Genomic DNA, 12239 nt, shown 5'->3' with positions numbered 1-12239 from the left:
CGGGAACCCAAGAGGAAAGCGAATTTTGGGAATAATGAGGGCAACAAATGTATAGATGTGCTTTACACAATTGCTCTATGTATTGTGATGAATTGTATGAGCCCCAATAAATTGATTTGGAAAAAAAAAAGATTTGAAAAAAAAAGAAAGGACAAAACAATTAGGTGAAAGGTATTGTGGGGAGGTGATTATTGGAACTGAAAGAAAAACTGCACATGTGAATAGGTTTTGTGGCAGAAGGGAATGAGAGGAACTGAAAGAGGCCATTTTTGCTGGAGAGAAAAGAGGGATATGATGAAAACTGAGGCTGCTATTTCTTGAGTTTTGACTTGTGTAATGAGACGCACAATTTTCCTCTAGTTCTTTGGTGCTTCCTTCCCCCCCACTATCATGACCTCCATTCTACCTTACAAATTGGATTAGACCAAAATATGCACACTGCTACAGATAAGAGCCCACAACACCAGGAATCCAGGATAGATAAGCCCCTCAGGGCCAAAAATGAGAGTAGAGATACCAGGAGGGTTAGGGGAGAGTCGCGGGAGAAAGGAGGAATCGATCACAAGGATCAACCTATAATCTCCTCCCAGGGGCACAAATAAAGGAAAAGTGTGCAAGGGGCAATGGAGGATGACATAAGATATGAAAATAATAATTTATAACTTATCAAGGGTTCATGAGGGAGGGTGAAGAAATGGGGAGCTGATATCAGGGGTTCAAATGGGAAGAGGATGCTTTGACAACGATGATGGCAGCATATGTGCAAATGTGCTTGACACACTGGATGAATGTATGGATTGTGATATGAATTGTGTGTAGCATGCAGTATGTGATAAGAGATGTAAGAGCCCCCAACAAAAGTATTCAATAAAAAAGAAAGAAAATGAAAAACAATTATTTTTAAAAAGAAAGCAAGAACGTATCATGAATGCTAAAAGGACTAGCTTGTCTTAAAAGAAGTACAGCCAGAGTGCTCCGTGGACATGTCAGGAGAGGCCTGTCCCTGAAGCAGGACATCGCGCTTGGTGTAAAGTAGAGGGAGGTGAGACAGGAAAGTCTTCCACGACGGGCAGTGGCTGCCATAACGTCCTCAGACAGTAAGAACCATGCGAGGGCGGCTCAGGACCACGCAGTGCTTCTGTTGCGCACAGGGTTTCTGTGGGTTGGAACCCACTCAAAGACGCCTGAGTTTGCTTCCTGAACAATGTACCCTATGGATGGTCACCAGCGTCCATTCGTTATCAGGATGACCAGCTTTCAGCAGCGCTTCCAGACTAAGATGGACTGGGAAGGAAGGCTGAGAGAGCTCTTTATGAAACTCGGCCAATGAAAACCCTATGGATCTCAGTGGTCTGAATCACAACCAGACGTGGATACTCCACAGGGCGAGGCAGTATTTTGGTCTGCTGTGAGTGCAGTCACCGGCAGTAGAGGTCAACGTGAAGCCAACGACAACCCCAAAGACACTACCTTCACCTGTACTCAGTCGACAACTCCTTGAACGCAGAGCGCACCCTCATTGTCATATCTTCTGCTGCACTCTCGCTCCCATCGAGATTGGGAACAAGGGCAGATGGACCACTAAGAAGACTTCACTCCTATCCCTGGGATGCAGGTTAGGAACTAATTTCACAGAGACGTTGCTGGAGGAAGGGCCCCTCTGTGTTTGCACACAGCTGCAATGATGGCGACCGCACCCACACTCATTCTGGGCAGCAGTCACTGGAAGAACACGGTGCTTCGTGAAAGGCGGCTGCTCCGTGCAAGACTCAAGTGCGGCTTCTCCCCCATCAGGCTGAGTGTCACCCTCAAGGGGACAACCAGGAAGGCACTGTATTTGCATGTTATCACTGGGAATCACAAATGCCATCTGTTGGGAGGGAACGCAGGTGTTGGGCAGGGATGGAGTCACTCTTTCATCCCCCTCTCTCCTCTCGGATTCAGTGGGGATGTCGACGTTGTGTTCGTTAACACTAGTTAATGTAATTTTTGTGATAATTGTAGAGCAAATAGAGCAAACTCTCAAATATAATTAGGGAAAAGTGTTTCTAATTAACTTGTAACTCATGAGTCGCAAAGTAGAGCCACAAATCAGTTATGCATTGTCAGACCTAACAAGTCAAAATGCGTGGTACATCTCTATCTTGGCAAACACACACACACACACACACACACACACACCTCTATCTTGGCAAACACACACACACACACACACACACACACACGCAAAAGGCCCCTGGCAACACTTTCCTTTGAGCCTTGTATTAGTCTGGGTACTTTGGAGAAACAAATCCACAGCGACTCATGTATAAGAGAGAGTTTTATGTAAAGAAAGTGTGCATCACGAAAACATCTCAACCCAATGCTGCCCAAGCCCACGAGTCCAACATTAACCCATTAACCCAACACCAGTCCACAAAGTCCTCCACTTCACAAAACAGAGGCAATGACGCCGACTGCAGGAGGAAAGCTGAGTCAGTGAATGAATAAGCATTTCAGCACTAGCAGGGGTCTCCACACAGCTGTTCCAGCACCCAGGGCTGCATCGGGATAGGTCCATGCGGTTTCTCTTGGAGATGTCTTGTAGGAAGTCAACCTTGCAAGCTGAAGCAGGGAACTGCTAAGGCAGCTGCACCCGGTGCAACCATCACAAAACAAGAGACCTGAGAACTAGAAAGGCGAGGCTCACCACCCATTTATCCCTCCGCCTTTCAATTAGCCCCACATGTGATTATCGGCCAGGCTGGCACAATTAACTAACTCAAGCCTTCATTACATTTTGGCCAGCTCTGAAGCTTAATTTTTAGATAACTGCAGGCACGTTTCATAGTGCAGACACCATTGCCCATGGACATTAAAATTTTTTAAAAAGTTGTGAAAGATGCAGCATTTGACCTCCATGGAGCGTAAAGTGGGTGATGCCGTAAAAGGCGTGAGGGCCATATCTGACCTCTTTGGATTTCCTGGTTGTCACAAGGCAGGGGGTCAGACAAGCTGCCACGCCCCAGCCTTCTTTATTTATCCTAACATCAGTCATTGCCCCGTCCCCCCCGCCTCACTACATCTCTGCCGGGTTTGATCATTCATTGCAATTGCCACACAGAGCTCACAGACGATACTCAAGATTAAGGGGTTTATCAGGGGAGTTAACAGGTTATCAAAATTCAGGATAGGTCACCAATAAAGTACAGTCATTGGTCCACAGAGATACCTCTCCTTAGCCAGCAACCACGTCTCTCTCTGGTCATCTGCCTGTCCCTCTGCCTCACATTCCCATATTCTGTACAACGTTCCTCTTGCTCTGTCCCATAGTCTCTGTACCACAGTCTCTGCTAACACTGATCTCAGCCGCTGCATGTCAGACACATCTGCAATGTGGTCCTGGGTCTCCTCTCTGTTCCTGCTTCACAGATGGCTCATCTTCACAGCCAAGCGGGTAACAGAAATGGACCCATCCCCCTCTATTAGCGGTGCACATCTCCTATGTTCATTTGGTGGGTGTTACAGAGACATGGGCAGAAGAGCCACAGCAAGAACTTTCACTCCACCATAGAACTGGACTTGAATTACCTGCTCCTTCACTTCAATGACAGTGAGACTTCATTGAGGGCCCAGCAGGAGGCAGGGGAGAGGGGTCATTATTTGACCTTTGTCTTGGGACGCAAGTTGTTGGTGTATCCCCTGTTTTTCTTGTGGCAATTAACTACACAGTGTGGGGAGAGGCAAGTGCAACATTTGCAGCAAGCAGATCATCTTGTGTCAGGTGTACTGCTGGGCCAACTGGCGCAGGGACAGCCAATGGAGCCACCACTCAGATGCAGCTCCAAGTGCAGGGTGGACTCTTCCTGGATGTGGTACTCCGAGCAAGTTCAGCCATCCTCCAGCTGTTGACTAGCAAGAGTCAGAAGCTGCTGGCTGTCTGGTCTTTCGCTTTGACATTTGAGACGGTGTCCTCAGGGTCAGTCTCGACGGTGATGGTCTTGCCCGCCAGGGGCTTCACAAAGATGTGCATCTCTGGGTTTGCAGCTTAGGACTTCTTGTTGAAGCAAAAGCGCAGCATCTACGCTGTCTTGACATGAATTTCTTTCTTTCTTTTATTTCTTCTTTCCAACCCTCCCCTGATTTTGATTCTCGAGAGAACCCAGCTTAGCACAGAAGGAACTCTCAAAGGTTCCAGAGTGGAACAGGATTTCTCTGTAGGGTCTTCATGGCTGCAATCTTTACAGCAGTCCCCAAACATTCTAGTGCAGAGACAGTGGGTGTGTGCCAGCCATCTGCCTTTCCATTAGCAGAGAATGGCAAACCACTGGTGCCACCCAAGCTCCTAGCAGTCGTGAGTGGAGAATGTGATCGCTTCTTTGATCTTTTCAGAGTCTCAGTATGAATTTGTGCCCAGAGTAACTGCTTTTCTGGCTTGGGGGTGGCTCAGCTTCCACATTTGATGGGCATGGGACCAGTGCCGTGGTCTGTTGAGATGGTTGGCACAGAAACAATGAATCACTCCTCAGAGGTTTCGAAATGCCTTCACCAATTCAATACCAGTGCTGCAGCTTCTGAAGGATCCAGAACCCCACAGAAGCAGAGAACCCTTCTGGCTGAGACTGGGTAGAATTAAATTAAAAAGAAAACAGAAAAAAAACCTGGAAGGATGGCTCCTACATTTTAGTAAACGTAAGAATTGTAGACTTTGAACTTTTACACATAATGGCAAGAGATATTGATTTTCAGACTGTAATTCCTTTGAACTTTAATATCTTTGGACTTCAACATGAAAGTGGACTTAAAATTAGATTTTTAATTTCTCCTTGAGCATTTGATATTTGGAGGGGCTTGTATTAAAAGTTCTAGGCATCTCTATGTTGCTGGTATTTTTTTGATGGGGATGTCTTTAATCTTTTTTATTTTTATGATGCTGTGCAATCTCAGTCTAGAATCTTTGATATGCTATAGAAGAGAAGATGGTTGCATGCTCTTTGGGATGAGCAATAAAATTGGGATTTAATTTTCAGTCTTCTGAACAAAGTGACTCTGGATTTAATTGAAATAATAAATGACTCTGATCCATGCCAGAGGCTCTGAGTGCATGAACTCTTGTCTGCTGGGAGTTCCAGGTGACTCCCTTAAGTTCCCACAAAAATAAGAGGAAAACTGTCCTGATAAACTCTTTGTGTTCTCCTTTGGGGAGATAAGCCTTTTCCCAGGATGGTTGTTAGTCAGGGTTGACTACAGAACCAAATCCAGAGGCACTCAAATATGTTTAAGAAAGAACTTTATATCAAAGAGCAATTGTACATTAAGAAAACATCTCAGCCCAGTCCAGGTCAAGTCCATAAACCTGATATTAGCCCATATGTCCGTTGCCAGTCTATACATTCTTCTTCAGACTCACACAGCACATGAAATGACGACGAACACAGGAAGAAAGACCACAGGCCAGTGGGTGGAAAATCTTGTGGATCCAGGGTGGTGGTGAAAGCCTCTCAGTGCTGGCAGGGGTCTCCACGTGGCTCCTCCAGCTCCAGGGCTCTACCATAGCACCATGTGTCTTGTCACAAGAAGACGAAGCAGAGAGTGTGTCCCAGAATCCTCTGGAGAATGCCATGCCCACACAGAGGCCTCTTTGGCTATGGCCTGATTGACAGGCTAAACTCCATCCCTTCGAAAGTTGACAAAAGATTATGTAACTACCACATTGGTCATAGCAAATAGTGTAAAAGAGAAGAAAGAGGCTGCAGATGTTCACAGGTGAACACCTCCTCTCTGCTCCTATAAAACTTTCCACAAAGGGTGGATAGTTACTGCTACCCCAGCCATCTCTTGGATTACCAAGCTCATTTGACTAATAGACCTAACTTTTATCATCAACAGAAATAATTCCTATTAGTATTTACACTTCTGTATTTATCCAACTACTCAGAACTCTCACAGACACAGAGTGATTTATTAGAGACAAGGTATAATAGTGAAGCGGAGGAAGAACTCATTCTACAAGGTGAGGAGTCCGTAGAAGGCAATCTTTGGTGAAGCTGACGGGAAACAAGCAGTCCAGGACCTTCCCAGAAGTAACTCCATGCCAAGGGCTTGGCTGACTGTCCCACCGGAAACCCAGAGATGTGCCAGACTCAAGAGAGGCATGTGTGTGGGATGCAGAAATGAGATGTGGGGCTAAAAATGGGTCATTGGTTGAATGGGACAGTTACTTTCTCTCTCACTGTCCACAAATGCCAAGCAACTAAACAAAACATGCTTTTCAGAAGCATCTTTCCCATAGAAATGGATTCCATTAGGGGAGAGCTATGGAGCTAACTTGGATATGGGAACCTCAGAGAAAAGTCCTCCTCAGTGAGATGTTTGGGGGACTCCCCTTACAATGACCCACTGCCCCTGGCTCATGTTGGAGAAAAGCTTCACAGATAACAATCTCACTCATAGGTATTGGGCTCCATCAAACCCTACATATCTTCAGTCTTAAAAATGAGTAGAAAACTGGGGATTGTCACACATTTAAATTTGACTCTCAAAAGAATTGAGAAAGGCCATCATGAGGACAAATATCGGGGTGGGGGTGAGGGTGGGAAGGGAATGACACTAGAGGGGGAATAAAACAGAGATAATTCACAAGAAAGAGAAAAGAAAACAAGCCCTAGTTCTAAGTAGTAACCCTGGTGAGTTGGTGAGCACCAGCTTCAAGCACCAGAGTTCAAAACCATCAGCTGTTCCTCGGGGGAAAGATGAGGCGTTCGACTTCCGGAAGCAGTTACCGTCTCAGAACCCCACAGTGGTTAGTTCTGCCACTCCATGGACGTGCGTTTAGTTTCTGTTTTGTTTTCTGAGTTCGAAATAATAATGTGCAAGAGACTAAAGGATATTTGACATTAATAAAATGTGACTCGATGCCATATAAAAACAAAACAAAACAACGCACAACATGGAATCCTTAAACTTAAAAGAAAATGATGGTTTCTCAAGACCCTCTGCCAAACAAACAAACAAACAAACAAACAAACTATTCCTAGGTAAGTTAGGAGCAACCACTGGCTATTGGTGAAATCCCTCAGAAGTCTGCCTAAGGGTTTCCAGTGATTACAAGAAAGGCAAGAGAGGAGCAATTCAACAGGATCAATGTTGGACTGATCATCGTAGCCCCAGAAAGAGAGGGTACAGACAAGGGAGATGTGGAAACAATATTTCAAGTGATCAAGGACAATATCCTGGCACCACAGAAGGTCATTGCTCTTTAAACAGACAGTATCTAGTGCCAACACATTTCAAAAATGAAAAGCACACACCTAGAAACATCACCACAGAATCTCAAAGCACCAGGGATAAAAGGATAGCAAAAAGAGTCCTTCTTCACATAGTCCGGCTTCTCGGTCAATTACTCAGTTTACAGATTATTCTGGTTCGGTGCCACGGTCGGTTCTGACTCATAGAGATCTGACACACAATAGAGTGAAACACTGTCCAGCTGTCATGTGTCATCCTCATGACTTTCCACATGCTTCCCCAGCGCCACGACTCAAACGCACCCATGCTTCTTCGGTCTTCATTTTCAATGTTCAACTTCCCCACGCATATGGGGCAGTGGAAAACGCCGTGGCTTGGGTCAAGTGCACTTTAGTCCTCAAAGTGACATCCTTGCTTGGCAGCACTCAAAAGAGTAATGTGCAGCAGGCTTACCCAAACACTGATTGTGGATTTAAAGTCTCAGAAACCCTATAGAGATCCACTACAAGTTATAATCGACTCCACCGTGGTGAGTTTGAACTGGCATCCTAACAGGATGCCAGTGTGTGTGTAACACTTAATTTTATGTGTCAATCTAGGTAGGCTGTGTTGCCTAGGTTTTTGGTCTGACACTAGTCTAGACTCTGTTATGAAACAGTTAAAACCGGACAGAGTAGAAGCGACCCATAGCGGATGCAAGGCTGTGTGCTGCTTAAGGGAGCAAATGGTCGGTCTTCTCCCACAGAGCGTCTGGTGGATTCAAACTGTCAGCCTTTCACTCAGCAACTGGTGGGTTAACTACTGTGGCACTAGAGCCCTTAGGAGGGAGTCACACATGATTAAAAGTAACTTTTGATCATATATTTTGGCCTCAAGTAAGGCAGATCATGTGGTTGGGCCTTCACCAATAATGTGAATGTCATAACAACCAAATCTCATAGCAAACTCATAGAACAGTGGAGTGCTGCCCTTCGAATGTCACAACCCATAGATCTTTATAGAAGTGGACCGGCTCATCGTTCTCCCTTGGGGCAGCTGGTGGTTGAACTGCTGACCTTGTGGTTAGCAGGTCAACATGTAACCCACTATACCACAGGGTCCTCTGAGTGCAATTCAACTCCATGCCAGTGGGTTAGATGGATGGGTAAAGGGCCAAACGGGAGTGCTCTACGGTTATATGAGCCCTTTTCCAGAATGCCTTCACTCTTTGGGAAACAAAACAAATAGGAATCTAGAGCCTGTCCCCTGATTTTAGACTCAGCAAACCCCATAGTTGCATAAGTCATTTCTTCAGAATCAGTCTTCTCGCTTTCTACACACACACACACACACACACACACACACACACACACACGTGCGCGTGCGCTAGTCTCTCTGGTTATATTTCTCTAAGAGCCTTGAGTAAAACACTGTGAAAAGCCTCCGATCATTGATTTAGATAGAATAAAACAAGTACCCCACATAAAGGCATGAAAGCACCACAGGAAAATTAAAGAGCAAAGCAGAACTTAACTGCAGAATGCCTCAGAGGGAACTGTGAGGAGGAGGGACGAGGCAGGGGACCGCTGTTTTCATTTGAGCACGAGTTTACTATTTTTAAGTCATATACGTTTATTACTTTGGCTAAAAACTTAAAAGAAGGCAAAGTCTTGCGTTACCATCTTTGCCAATTCTTATCCCTTGGAAGTTGTTGCTTTCAAAAGATGCATTTACAAATCAGGCCAATGGGGTCCTATTTCTTTCAAATGCAATGGGGTCCTATTTCTTTCAAATGCAATGGGGTCCTATTTCTTTCAAATGCAATGGGGTCCTATTTCTTTCAAGTGCTATTGAGCCCTCTTGCTTCTCTGTGGATCTGCACTGTCTTACTTCCATGAACGACAAATGCGTTTCCTAACAGCTGAGAAAGAGGGACGGATTCAGGTCTTTTGAGGATGGGGTACTTACATAACTGACCCAATGTTAATAAGAGCTTGCTGGTAAATGAAATCAGCATTTGGAACCCCAAATGAGGCTTTCTACTCCCATAAGGAGTTATACTCCGGGATTCACAGGGTCAGTTCCACCCTGTTCTATAGGGTCACCAGAGGTCAGAATTGGTTTGATGGCAGGGAGTGAATAACCACTTGGTGGGAGAATGATGTAGCAGTCTGTCTTGGTAAAGATTAATAACCCCGAAAACTCCATGGGACGATTTTGATTCTCCTCCATCCTATACTGTTCTAGGAGTTAGAATTGACACAACAGAAAAGGAGGGGTTTAGTGTGGTGTTTTGTTTTGTTTTAATGTTCAAATGGGTTTCCCTTACGAGCTAACTTTGGGCATGTCATCACGAAGACTAATTGTCGAAAAAGGGCATGATGTAAAGTAGCCTTTGTTCATTACTGTCTTAGTCAATTGTGCCAATCTAGGATGGACAGATGGATGGATGGATAGATGTATTGACATACTGGCTGCAACAATGGGCTCAAACATAAGATCAATTGTCAGGCGAGTGCAGGACAGACTGGTGTTGCATTCTGTTGTACATGGGGTTGCTATGAGTCAGAACCAATTTAATGGCACCTAACAATAATCCATTCTGACCCTTGGTGATGCCAGGTGTGATGGTTATGGGGTCTATCAACTAGACACTGCTGGGTTAGAATGAAGGTGGCACCTACCCTATCAATTGAGTCACAGCATGATGGTAATCCCTTGGTGTCTTAAACTTCTTATATAAGAGAGACCACAAAGAGTTGAATTGTGCTTGGCCCTTTGGCTTCTGCCAAAGCTGGACCTTATGTGCCAACCCCAGGAGCCATCAGCAGACTACTGATGGTGGATTCATTTGGCTGACTTCAGATTCGTATTATTCTGCACCCACCAGCCTGTGTCCTGCCCAGTCTCTGCTTCATCATCCTACTTCCTGTTCATCAGCTACTCTGAGTCAAGAGGAGCCTGACTGGAACTGGACTGGGTTTATTGATTTCTTCAATTGCCTGAGCCATTCATTGATATCCATCTCTTTCTACACACAATCCATCCAAGCGTGACTGGTTTTGTTTCTCCAGAGGATCCAACCGAACACATCAGGGATGCAGAGCACAACCGCTCCATAGGGTTTCCTTGGTGATGACGTTTCAGAAACCGATTTCAAGCCCTGACTTCCATGATGTCACCAAATGGGTTCATAATGCCAACCTGTTGGCTGGTAGTTGAGTGCTTCCTCACCCAGGGACCCCAGGGAATGTAGCGAGCCAATGAAAATAAAGCAAACCCTCTGTGTTAGACTGGGTTCGCTAGAGAGTCCAACCAGTGCAGCTTGTACAGAAAGATATTTATATCAAGAAATGGCTCACACGATTGTAGAAGTGGGACAGTCCGGTCTGATTCAGTCCGTGGATCAAATGTAAGCTGGAGGTTTCTCCTGGTTCCCTTAGCTGCAGGTGCTGAACACCAGGAAGCAGGAAGACCACAGGCTGGAGGAAGCCAAGCTGACTGAATTTAAGATCAGCGAATGAATGTAACGTGATATAACAGTAGATGCTCTAACAGTGAGTTGATAAACTAGAAGCAGAATCCAAATCAAGCAGAGGAAGTGAACTAGCTTCCACACACTGTCAACTTCTGCTAAGGGGAGGCCACACTCTTCATTAAAGTTCCCTCAACTGCATCAAGGCTGGGAGCAGATTAAGGAGGACTACCTTCGCCACATTTAAATTATGCATTTGAGTGAGGGCGCTGGTGAAGAAGACAGAAAGTACCAGGGACTGACACATGTTCAAACAGATCTGTCTGGAAGAAGAAGAGCCGGAATGCTCTTCAGGGTGGGGAGACTTCTTCTGGCGTATTTTGAACATGTCGTCAAGAGAGACCCGTCCCTGGAGAAGATCCTCTTGCTTGCTAATGCAGCAGGACGTGGAAAAGAGAGGCCTTCGACAAGATGGACGGACACAGTGGCTGCATTGATGGGCTCACACATACGAACAATCGTGAGGGTGGGGCTGTGTTTCACTCTACTGTACATGGTCACCGTGCGGCGGAAATAACTTGGTACCATCTAAAAATAAATAAATAAACAAGTACATACATAAGATCCTCCCCCCAACCGCTTGGCTGATTCACAGAAGACCCCATCATGGAGTTGACCACACTACCTTAACTTATACCATGGGAGAATCCTGACCCAGCCAAGCTGAATCACGCAGATCACACCCGCCGTGGAGTGAACTGATACAGCATCACCCTGCCCTGTGGATGGACACAGAAGTCTGAACATTGGGCACAAACACAGCCATCGCCGTGAAGCCCTCACAGGACCAGGCAGAATTTCTTTCTGTTAGCTGTGGAGTCTCTCTGGATTGGAGACCAAGACTGCAGAGCAACCAAACACCCCAGGTGCCATGCTAATAACTAAAACAGTTAAGGGGAGACCTGCCTGCTTCATTCCAAGCAAAGACGTTGTGGCTACGTGAAGCTAAGATGAAGGACTATGTATCCATAGAAAGACGCTAACTTCCGAAGAAATAAAATGTATTTATTAAGTTTTATGGTTTAATAAAAATGGTTTCATGATGATTTTAAAGTGCCCTGAGATCTTTAGTTGGGCATTGGCAACATTTAAGCTGATTATCTGCATATTTAGGGGGAGACAAAAATTACATTAGTCAAGCCCCAAAGACTTGCAGCATTTCCAATCAAAGTTTATTTGCTTAGGAGCATTTCAAGTAATGGCTAGCATAGAATAGCTTCCCCTGGATTTAAATAAAATTCTGATCATCATCTCATAGCAATTATTGCACAGAAGAGGATGATTTACCGAAAGGCCTAACCAGCAATGGTGAGAGATTCTGCTGTGTGCAGACAGGGTCGTGCAAACAGGCAGCTGATTTTGCAAGCCTGCCTGTTTATGTGCTGAATGTAAATGCATGTAAACACCTCAATTTCAATGCTGGATTATTGTTGGAACAGTTTGCCAAGCAATAGCTAATCAATAATTTAAACTCTATGCAGGGTCATTTCTTTCCTTT

The 12239-nt window shown here is 45.2% G+C and overlaps 1 protein-coding gene and 1 pseudogene across 1 annotated transcript in view; both read right to left on the bottom strand.

Annotated features, from left to right (window-relative positions):
- Window positions 1–12239, bottom strand: part of CTNND2 (catenin delta 2) — an 840020-nt gene that overhangs the window by 232582 nt on the left and 595199 nt on the right. The window lies entirely within an intron of this gene.
- Window positions 3639–4012, bottom strand: LOC115873774 (annotated as a pseudogene).

The sequence above is a fragment of the Echinops telfairi genome, unplaced genomic scaffold, assembly GCF_000313985.2.
Source record: "Echinops telfairi isolate 266 unplaced genomic scaffold, ASM31398v2 ScPeMD7_7469;HRSCAF=8507_1, whole genome shotgun sequence".
NCBI classification, from domain to species: Eukaryota; Metazoa; Chordata; class Mammalia; order Afrosoricida; family Tenrecidae; genus Echinops; species Echinops telfairi.
The sequence above is the reverse complement of the archived record's forward strand: the minus strand, read 5'-3'. Positions and strand labels throughout refer to the sequence as shown.